The sequence below is a fragment of the Mirounga angustirostris genome, unplaced genomic scaffold, assembly GCF_029215605.1.
Source record: "Mirounga angustirostris isolate CCGP_5_RB_7025 unplaced genomic scaffold, mMirAng1.0.hap1 SCAF_1, whole genome shotgun sequence".
In the NCBI taxonomy this organism is placed as follows: Eukaryota; Metazoa; Chordata; class Mammalia; order Carnivora; family Phocidae; genus Mirounga; species Mirounga angustirostris.
The window spans coordinates 34,530,067-34,541,726 of NW_026991709.1; the positions used below are offsets into that span (position 1 = coordinate 34,530,067).

The 11,660-nt window shown below is 43.3% G+C and overlaps 1 pseudogene; it reads right to left on the reverse strand.

Annotated features, from left to right (window-relative positions):
• Positions 1–6,292: 6,292 nt before the first annotated feature.
• On the reverse strand, positions 6,293–9,126 carry LOC123834618 (tubulin beta-4B chain-like; annotated as a pseudogene).
• Between the last annotated feature and the right edge of the window lie 2,534 nt (positions 9,127–11,660).

Consider the following 11,660-nt stretch of genomic DNA (forward strand, 5'->3'; position numbering starts at 1 on the left):
CCACTGCCAGTCCCAATTTTGGTCCAAGATGAAGCGGAAGTGAATTGGATGGGAGGGTCCATTGGTATGGACATAGAAAGAAAGGAAGTGGAGTAATAAGACTTATCTGGTTTTTAATCGCTATGTTATTAATGATACCCATTTCTACCAAAGGGTAGTCTAATTTAAACATTGCTCCAAGCAAACTATTTTGTAAGTGCCACATGCTGTATCTCTGTCTTGAGTGTTCTCTTCAATGTTCTATAGATATCTATCTGATTTATTTGAAGGTGGAAGACTCCCCAACTCCCATTCTCTCTCCCCACCCCCAACACCTTATAAAGTAATATCAGACACAGGCTGATCTTTCTGGGAAACAGATTTTGAGATGCAGAACATGAATGGAGTAATTTTATTGGAGAATGTACTCTAGATAAATAGCCATTGGAGAGAGAATAAAGCAAGACTGGACAGAAGGAGAAGTTGAACTGAAAGACAATCATAACAAAGGCCTCTGTGAGTCTCATGGAAGCTCTGGAGCTGGGATGTCCCCTCAGGTCTGTCTTGTACTGGGGAAGGGAAGGATCATCGAATGCCTTGGTTAGGAGCCTGAGGATTCAGTGTTTAGGGTTCTACAATCATCAGAGCTACTGGGTATCAGATATCAAATTTGCTCATGAATTCTATTGGAAAATATTTTTGCAGAAACATTTATGTTGATACTTCTAGGACTCCAGGCCCCTGCCTCCTTATCAGGAGGATGGTGAAATTTGCTCTAAAAAATGTTTACTGAGGGCTTATGAACCAAATGTATGTTATAAATATCATCTCAATCCTGAAAGCCAGGCATCATATTTTTCCTATTTTATAGATGAGGAAATTGATTCTAAGTGTGATCAAGTCAACTGCCAAGGTTCTCACAGTTAGCAGGCTTGCAGGCAGACCTATGTTTTCCTGCTCAATGTTTACATTGTACTCCTTTACAGACTTTGGGGAGAGGATTTGAATGACAGGCAGGGCAAAGTCTAGAATTGATCTGATTATGAAGCAAGAATCAACAATCAAGGCAAAGGATCAAATGGTGTATTAGGGATCTCTAGAGAATCAGAACCAATAGGAGACAGAGAGAGAGAAAGATACTAAGCAATGCTGAAGGATGAGAAGTCCCACAGTTTGCAAACTAGGGGTCAGTGATATAATTTATTATGAGTCCGAAGATCTGAGAACCAGGAGGGTTGATACTGTAAATCCCAGTCTTAGGGCGGGAGAAGATGAGATAAGATGTTCGAGCTCAGGTAGTAAGGCAGGAAAAAAAAAAAAAAAAAAAAAAAGGGATGACTTCCTCCTTCCTCTGCCTTTTGTCTATCCAGGCCTTCAATAGATTGGATAATACCTACCCACACTGGGGAAGGCAATCTACTCATTCTCCTGATTCAAATACTAATTTCATCCAGAAATACCCTCATAGACACACCCAGAAATAATGTTTAATCTGGGCACCCCATGGCCAGTCAGGGTGACACACAAAATTAATCATCACAAGTGGTAAAGCCATATTCATATTTGGAAATACCCATTTTTTCCAAGCCCTTAGATACTGTGGTAATTGATTTGAAAATTTAATGTGTTTTAAGAAGATTAAAACATTTTATCATATCAAGGACAATAATGCCAACCAAGAAAAGCCAAGTACCTAATATATTCCAGTCCTGTATCAATAACACATTATTTTACAACATGAATACCATTATTATTATGCCTATATTTTAGGGTGGGAAATTTAGAGAAATTAAATAACTTTCCCAAGGCCATTTTACTAGTAAGTGACAGGTCTAGAATTAAAATCCAAATTATCTTACTCTAAAATCTGAGCTCTGAGCTACTATTCTACATAGTTTCTCAATGATCTTTCTGAAATGTAGAAATGTCAAGATGTACATTGCTTGCATATTGGTTTATCAAGGAAACTTCAATTGACTTCTTCTGGCATCACTGTAATTTTTGGAAGCAATGCCTACTCTTCCTTCCGGTGCTGAATGGTTGCTTAAATTGGGAATGCCATTTCTTAGAAACCCTTCTCTGTACCAGGTCACAGTTGGCCAAAATAGAAACTTGTATGAAATTTGGGACATGAGTTAAGAAGCAGCCATTGTTCTCTGAAGATTGTCATGGCTAGTTGTGGTGACAGAGAGTCACAGAGGTATTGGCAGGCTCCAGCTTGTCCTCTCTCAACTCTTACTTTGAGTCTAGCTCTTCTATCTGACTGATGACCCTGATGACCAACAGCAACTCCAATATTGTCACTAGTTTCTTGTATGGGTATTCAGAAAAGCAAGAGCTTTCCATGGACTTCTCTATTAGGTACCTTTCCATGGTCTTGTTTCAGTAGCTGGATGTGCTTAGCCTCTCAGAACTACCTAATTCTTTTGATCCTCCATCTTTACCTTTGGGTCTTCACTACCCAAGTATTCCCCATATTTGTGTGAGGTCTAATTCTTCTGCTTACCTTATTGAATGTTGAGTGATACAGAAATTAGTATCTGAGAGTAGATGCTAACATAACAAAAACCAAAACAAGGAGACTCAAAAAAAATTTTTTTTTAAGATTTTATTTATTTATTTGACAGAGAGAGAGACAGTACAAGCAGGGGGAGCAGCAGGCAGAGGGAGAGGGAGAAGCAGGCTTCCCCACTGAGCAAGGAACCCAATGCAAGGCTTGATTCCAGAACCCTGGGATCATGACCTGAGCCGAAGGCAGACACTTAACTGACTGAGCCACGCAGGTACCCCTCAAAAAAAAACTTTTTACAGATTTATTTTATTTGAAGCGGGGGAGGGGCAGAGGGAGAGAATCTTCAAGAGGACTCCCCTACTGACTGTGGAGCCTGACATAGGGCTCGATCCAACAACCCAGGATATCATGACCTGAGTCAAAATCAAGAGTCGGATGCTTCACTGACTGAGCCACCCAGGACCCTGAAACTAAAAAATATTTATAGAAAACTCACAAAGTTTTAAAGAGACTTTTACTAGAAAACACACAATGTAGTCTGACCCAAAAGCACAATTTAAACTGACCAAAGGGTTGTGGGCTCTAAAGTTATACAGGCAGGAAGCAGGCTGAGAGAACTTTACAGATTAAAATATGGTCTTTTTTTTTTTTTTTTAAATGGAAAAGGAAAGGTATCTCAGAAGGAGGTGCCAAGTCCCTAGGCAGTGAAGCCAACTGAGAATAATGGATTAAGGAACTATTGTCAGCAAAACTGGGGACTAATCAAGAAATGTTCTCTGCTCCTAGTGAAATTGGGAGATCTGAAAACATGTTCTTAGTTTATTTTACTTTATTCGTTTCTCATTTCTCTCTTCTCCTCTTCTTTTTCTTCCCTTCTCTACCCATTCTCTCCTCTTTCTTCTCTGTTTGTTCATTCCTTCCTTCTTTGCTTTTGTTTGCCCAGTTGTAGTTTTGAAATTGCTATGAACTCAGAACTATGATTTCCATTCTTCTCCTTTGTAAACACAAGTCTCTATTACAGTTGTTTCGTCCGTGTCTCACCATTGAATGCTGGTTATGCAAGGGTCGGATAACTTGTATTTTTAAGTTCAAAGGTTTTTAGGCTAAAAGGCATTGTATCTGATAAGCCTCATGCATATTTGGACCTAATTTAAATGATGAAATCTTGTACTTTAAGCCACCTGATTCCATGATTAAATAACATTTTGGGATCTTATTTGTAGATGAGTGTGTTTTGCATATGTGAGGAATGTGAATTTTGTCTAGGAAAAAAATTCTTCCCAAGCCTAGGCATGCCATTCCTCTCATCAAGAAGTGGAATCTATTGCCCTCTTCTTGAATCTGCCTGGATTTGTGACCTTCAGTTAATAGAATGCAGAAGAAATAATGCTGTGTCTGTTTTGGACCTATCCGTTAATGGGCCTGGCAGTTTCTACTTTGCTTTCTTGGAGCCGTGAACCTCTGTGTAAGACATCTTATACTCTGCTGGAGAGGTAAGCTCAGCCCTCCTAAGCCATTCCAGTCACCCCAGCAAATATGAGAATGGGGTCATCCTGGAGATTCTGATTCCAGCAAAGCCCTTGGCAGAATGAAGCTTCATGAGTGACCCAAACCAGATGGAGCAGAAAAACAGCCTAGGTGATTCCAGTCAATTCACAGAATTGTGAGAAATCATAAATTGTTACTGTTTTGAGCCACCAACTTTGGGGGAATTTGTTATGCAGTAATCGATAACTCAAAGACTTATAAAAAAATGAATGAATGAAAGAACGAAGGAGTCAATGACTGATTAGAACAAAAGCCTCTGTATTGGAAGTAGATTATATTACCTAGGATATCACTGGGATTATATTACCTGGGATATCACTTTGTGTGTTATCACAAAGGTATGTTACCCTTTCCTCCCACTTAACACCTTTTGTGAAGCTTTATACCTGTGGTTGCCTATGGACAACAAGGTGCTATGGAAAGGTTCTGAATCCTTATATGTGTGGAGATAAAGGTGAGAGAAAAAAAAAAGGGTGTTGTTGACTTGTCCCCAAAAGTTTAGATTAGAACAGCTCTCTTCTCTGAGAAGCAATAGTGAGGAATGATTTAACAAAATTTAAAGGTTTCAGATCATTTGAGAGCCTGAAACAGCAGATGGTAACTATAGTTCAATTCAGACAAACATTTAAAAAAAAAAAAAAGATGCAAAGCAATAGAGAACTACAAAAGAAGGCTGTGGAAACACATTTCAATGGACTAATCACCCAGTACTCCAACCAGAAAATATCCAAAAACTTCTAATTATCAGCTTGGTGCAAAGAAATGGTCTTCTAAGATGAAGGCCAGAATAAAAAAGTGCTTCAGGTTTTTAGTCTTAACTGTTGAGGGAGGGGTGGGGAAATGGGGATGAGAAAAAAATACTTGGAAGTGGGAAAACATAAAGATACTCTACGATACATGAGATTCTTAGCCACAAACTCCAGAGGATTTAATTTTCTCCATGGAAATAAAAAAGCATTTTGCTATGTGTGTTAACTTATTTGATAGGGTAAATTTTAGTACCTTATGTAAGAGACTGTCTAAAAAGAGCCAGGAGAGCTTTTTTCCAAGCGGAAATGGATTATATAGTCTGTAAACTACCAGTTGTTTACGCTGATGGTCTTGGTGACAGAGGAGGATCCATATACATTTATATAGTCAAATAGGCTGGAACATTCCAAGCCATCTGTTTCCATGTGGTTTCTGTATTTAGATAGGCACTTCTCATAGAGGAAGCTAAGTAGAACTTTAAAGCCTTCACTCCCACTCTGTTAATAACAAAAACCTCTCATTAGGCTCTTCTCCTAGGTTCCACACTTTTCTCAGGGACAACAGAGTTGGTCTTTCTAACTGTAACTTTTTCAGTATGTTATTAACTTGACAATCACATTTTTTTTTTCTTTTTATCATCAGCAAATATTTTGGAACAAAATGAGGCAGGCTCATGTAATCTTGTGTTTCTTTAGAGACAGTTTTGACACTAACAAGCATGCTAGTGATGTGTTTTTGAATTAACTTGTGATGTCATAGTGCTTTTGTGTGTGATGGTTTTGGACCGAACTTAAAATTATCCTATAAGGAGTATCTAGGACCAGGACATTGAGGAGGAAGATAGATAACACTATGTCTTGAGGCTATGGAAGACTTTAAGGTAGGAAAACATTGAACAGATGTCTACAGGAATATCTCTTTAGATATTCAACAATACAGTAGTCCGCAAAAATATGTTATAGATGTTTAAAATTGACTCCTTAAATTAAATCTTAAAAAAAAAATGGGGCGCCTGGGTGGCTCAGTCGGTTAAGCATCTGCCTTGGGCTCAGGTCATGTTCCCGGGGTCCTGGGATTGAGCCCCATGTCTGGCTCTCTACTGGGTGGAGAGCCTGCTTCTCCTTCTCCCTCTTCCTGTTGCTCCCTGCTTGTGCTCTCTCTCTCTGTCAAATAAACAAAATCTTGAAAAAAATAAAATTGACTCCTGTCTAAAGTCCAGAGATATTAAAGTTGATGGTCTTTAAAGAACTCTTCTACACTGATTCTTCTTTATTTTTTATTTCTTTTGGTAAGAGTTTAATTGCCATTAGAATTATTTTCAAGTTAAGAAGATAAGAAGATTGACTTTTTTTTCTCACTATATAAATGCTTTAATGGCGGCCTCCGTACAGGATGTGGCGTCAAGACAGGAAAAAGAGCAAGTGCATAGAGAGACATGGCCATCAGAAAACAGATGGTGAGTGAATAAAGAGTTCACACATCTTCCACACACTTTACCGGGCTCTAGGCCACCTCTTCCTCAAACTCACCCTCCTCCTCGGCCCTGGCGTCCTGGTACTGCTGGCACTGCTGGTACTGTTGGTACTGCTGGTACTGCTGGTACTCCTGGTACTGCTGGTACTCCTGGCACTGCTGGCACTGCTGGCACTGCTGGTACTGCTGACACTGCTGGCACTGTTGGTACTGCTGGCACTGCTGGTACTGCTGGTACTGCTGGTACTGCTGGTACTCCTGGCACTGCTGGTACTGCTGGTACTGCTGGTACTGTTGGTACTGCTGGTACTCCTGGCACTGCTGGTACTGCTGGTACTCCTGGCACTGCTGGTACTGCTGGTACTTCTGGTACTCCTGGCACTGCTGGCACTGCTGGCACTGCTGGTACTGCTGGTACTCCTGGCACTGCTGGCACTGCTGGTACTGCTGGCACTCCTGGCACTGCTGGTACTCCTGGTACTCCTGGTACTGCTGGCACTGCTGGCACTGCTGGTACTGCTGGCACTGTTGGTACTGCTGGTACTGCTGGTACTCCTGGTACTCCTGGCACTGCTGGTACTGCTGGTACTCCTGGCACTGCTGGCACTGTTGGTACTGCTGGTACTGCTGGTACTCCTGGCACTGCTGGCACTCCTGGTACTGCTGGCACTGCTGGCACTGCTGGTACTGCTGGTACTCCTGGCACTGCTGGCACTGCTGGCACTGCTGGCACTGCTGGTACTCCTGGTACTGCTGGTACTGCTGGTACTGCTGGTACTGTTGGTACTGCTGGTACTCCTGGCACTGCTGGTACTGCTGGTACTGCTGGTACTGTTGGTACTGCTGGTACTCCTGGCACTGCTGGTACTGCTGGTACTCCTGGCACTGCTGGTACTGCTGGTACTTCTGGTACTCCTGGCACTGCTGGCACTGCTGGTACTGCTGGTACTGCTGGTACTCCTGGCACTGCTGGCACTGCTGGTACTGCTGGTACTCCTGGCACTGCTGGTACTCCTGGTACTCCTGGTACTCCTGGTACTGCTGGCACTGCTGGCACTGCTGGTACTGCTGGCACTGTTGGTACTGCTGGTACTGCTGGTACTCCTGGTACTCCTGGCACTGCTGGTACTGCTGGTACTCCTGGCACTGCTGGCACTGTTGGTACTGCTGGTACTGCTGGTACTCCTGGCACTGCTGGTACTCCTGGTACTGCTGGCACTGCTGGCACTGCTGGTACTGCTGGTACTCCTGGCACTGCTGGCACTGCTGGCACTGCTGGCACTGCTGGTACTCCTGGTACTGCTGGTACTGCTGGTACTGCTGGTACTGTTGGTACTGCTGGTACTCCTGGCACTGCTGGCGCTGTTGGTACTGCTGGTACTCCTGGCACTGCTGGCGCTGCTGGTATTGCTGGTACTCCTGGCACTGCTGGCACTGCTGGCACTGCTGGCACTGCTGGCACTGCTGGTACTCGGACACCAGGTCATTCATGTTGCTGTTGGCCTCGGTGAACTCCATCTCGTCTGTGCCCTTGCCCGAGTACCAGCGCAGGTGCCCCTGCCCGTGTACCAGAGCAGGAAGGCCTTGCACCTGAACTTGGCTGTGAACTACTCTGAGATCCACTTGAACAGTTCCTGGATGGCCGTGCTATTGCTCCTGAAGGTGGTAGACATTTTTAGCCCCTGGTGTGGTATGTCACAGACGGCTGTCTTTACGTTGTTGAGGATCCGCTCAACGAAGTAGATGCAGCAGTTCTTGTCTTGGACGTTCAGCATCTGCTTGTCCACCTTTGTGGACATGTAGCCCCTGAATGCTGCAGGCACAGTCAGGTAGCGGCCGTCATGTTCTTGGTGTTGAACATCTGCTGGGTGAGCTCAGGCACCATCAGGGCCCAGTACTGTTGGCTGCCTCGGCTGGTCACTGGGGCGAAGCCCAGCGTGCAGAAGTGCAGGCAGGGAAAGAGGACCATATTGACAGCCAGCTTGTGCAGGTCAGTATTGAGCTGCCCAGGAAAGTGCAGGCAAGTGGTGACCCCACTCTTGGTGGCTGACACCATGGAGTTGAGGTCCTCATAGGTGGGTGTGGTCAGTTTTAGGGTTCCAAAGCAGATATCATAGGGGGTCTTGTTATCAGTGTAATAGGTTTCCTTTGTGTTTTCTACGAGCTGGTGGACCGAAAGGGTGGCATCATAGGGCTCCACCACCATGTCTGACACCTTGCGTGAGGGCGGTCTCGTTATCAGTGCAATAGGTTTCCTTTGTGTTTTCTACGAGCTGGTGGACTGAAAGGGTGGCATCATAGGGCTCCACCACCGTGTCCGACACCTTGCGTGAGGGCGCCACACTGAATGTGTTCGTGATCCTGTCTGGGCATTCCTCCCGGATCTTGCTGATGAGAAGGGTACCCATCCCAGGGGGCTCAGTCCACCTACCCAGGGAGTGGGTCAGCTGGAAGCCCTGCAGGCAGTCACAGCTTTCAGCTTCCTTCCTCACAACATCCAGCCCCAAGTCGACCAGCTCTTCACCTTCTGTGTAGTGCCCCTTGGCCCACTTGTTCCCAGCATAACTCAGACCAGAAACCAAGTTATCTGGCCTGAAGATTTGCCCAAAGGGTCCCAAGTGCACAGAGTCCATAGTGCCCAGCTTCAGGTCCACAAGCACAGTGCCTAACGACAGTGCAGGGCACGAGCTTGCCACCGGTGGCCTCCTTGTAGTACACGTTGATCTGCTCTAGCTTCGGGTCGCTGTCGCCGTGGTAAATGCTGGTAGGGTCGATGCCATGCTCGTCGCTGATCACCCTCCGAATTTGGCGCGGATCTGGTTGCTGTGCTGGCTGACCTGGAGGGGCAAGATCTCCCTCAGGGCCACAGCCACAGCGGCGCTGGTGGAAGGACCACGCAAGAGCCCAGGGGCTGGCGCAAGGAGCGCTAGGAGTCAACTTTTTAAACTTCAGAATGAACCTCCCTGCTATGACTGACTGTATTTCCTAATATGAAGAATTATAAGTTTTCACAATAAAAGCATAAGCTTTTAGCATACTTTGGTTCTGAGCTTTATGCTTCATCCATCTGCCACATTAGACGTATTCTTTTTTTTTTTTTTTTTTAAGATTTTATTTATTTGACAAGGAGAGACACAGTGAGAGGGAACACAAGCAGGGGAAGTGGGAGAGGGAGAAGCAGGCTCCCCCCGCCCCAGCAAGGAGCCCGATGCGGGGCTGGATCCCAGGACCCTGGGATCACGACCTGAGCAGAATGCAGACGCCTAACGACTGAGCCACCCAGGCTCCCCCACATAGGTGTATTCTAGTTGGCATCTTGGTAATAGCCAGCACACATACCATGTGCAGGTTAAAACTTATTACTTGTTAAATCAACTTATTACTTATAATAGGGAAACTTTTAAAATTTATTCTTGTCTAATAAAAAATAGAAATGGTCAATAACAAGAAATCTAATTTTAGGAACTTGAAAATATATTTGGGATTACTAACTAGAGAATTTCCCTTTTTTGCAGTTGGCATTTTGGCACAAGTAAACCTTCTTTACTTCCCCCCCTAAAAAGGCTGACCATGATTGGACTAAAGGCAGGATTCCCATCATCCATTTTTTTTCTTTTTTCATCCTCTGTGCCCAAAACAGGGCTTGTAGATGGTAGGCCAGCAAATATTTGTAGAAATACATATGTTGTAATTTAGTATTGCCCTGTGGTTTTAAATAATATTAGAAAGGCAAAAATAATTGAGTAAAAATTGAAATGACTAAATATTTTATTTTGTTTAAAGTTATATGTATATTCCACTTTTGTGAGAGCTAAGAGAGGGTCACAGAAAAAAACCAGAAGATGCTAGGCAACTACATTTCTGAAAAGATCAAGTGCCACTGAATTCGTAGAGTAACAGAAAGTTATATTTAGAAGTAGACTTAAAATATGACAGTTCATGACATGGTATTTATTAAGGAACACACTTCACACATGGGAGTTGACTTTTTGCTCTAGCATGCCTTGCCTTACACCTCTTTTATATAGAACAAACAAAAATGCTTTTGTACATGGCGCCGTGACAGGGTTTCTCAATTCGATTCTCTGATGTAGTTATAAAAAGGCTTTAAGTAGTTATCCACTGCATAAGTTGCCATTTCAATATTGATATAAGCCAAATATAAAATTGGCATCAACAGGGCAGTATGTTACTGAAAACTGAGTTTTCGTTTGTTTGTTTCTTATTTGAACATACCCCTAGTAATCATCCAAGACTTTCCCCGTGGACCACCACCCTCATGTTCCCGTTAGCTGATGGGAGAAATAGCTAGCTGTCAAAAAAATATTTCTCCCATTCTTCCATTGTAGAGTTGCCGCTGGGCATGTGGTTGCTCAGCTAGAGACCATATTTCTCGGACTCCCTTACAGCTAGATGTGGTCCTTTAGCTACATTTTCACTAACGGAATGTTACTAGAAATGAAAGTGACACTTCCAGCTATGGGTCTTAAAGTATTGGGTATGTGAATTCTTTATACTTTTCCCTTCCCATGAGTTGCAGCAGGGTCACTTTTGGGATTCTAGTCAGAGAAAATTACATTTGTATTTTTAAGCCTCTGTTTTATGAGTATCCTTATCAGAGCAGCTTAGGCGTCTCCCTAATACAGTTGGGCCCAGCAATAGTTCTAGCTCCCCTTAGTCCCAAATGAAACCAAACTAGAACTCATTATTTTAGATGCTGGCACTTTCCTTTGAAAACTAACCTCAGAACATTTAATTTATCTACTGGAAGGTGAAACATATTAGAGGTAATATATTCATTTAGGTAGTAGTCATATAAAAACAAGACCCCAGTTTGTAGTGACTGTTGGATAGAATTTCAGGCCAAGTTGGAGTGAAAATATTTAGGACATTGAACTATCGTCAGGTGCTGTGTACAAGCAAATTCCATTTTAAATGATACTGGGAATTCCAGCTTTATACAATCCTGCCCTCTAACAGTGATACTAAAAGGTAAAAGCCCAAAGGAGACTTGGGGCTTCTCATGATCTTCGCTGCATTTCCCCTAGAGGCACTAAATGACCACCAGGCTTCAAAATCTTGACATTATCTATCAATTCCACTTTGCTTTGGGCAGCTGTATGGATTATCTCTTCCCTGACTTTAAATGGACTGGTATGAAGTTCATTTAATGATGTGTGCATTTATTCAACAGAGGAGGGGGTGGGGGGATGAGTTAGCCTGGTGATGGGTATTAAAGAGGGCACGTTCTGCATGGAGCACTGGGTGTTATATGCAAACAATGAATCATGGAACACTACATCAAGAACTAATGATGTAATGTATGGTGATTAACATAACACAATAATAATAAAAAAAAGTTGCTGTCCTCATGGAGCTCGTATTTCAACTGGTAGAG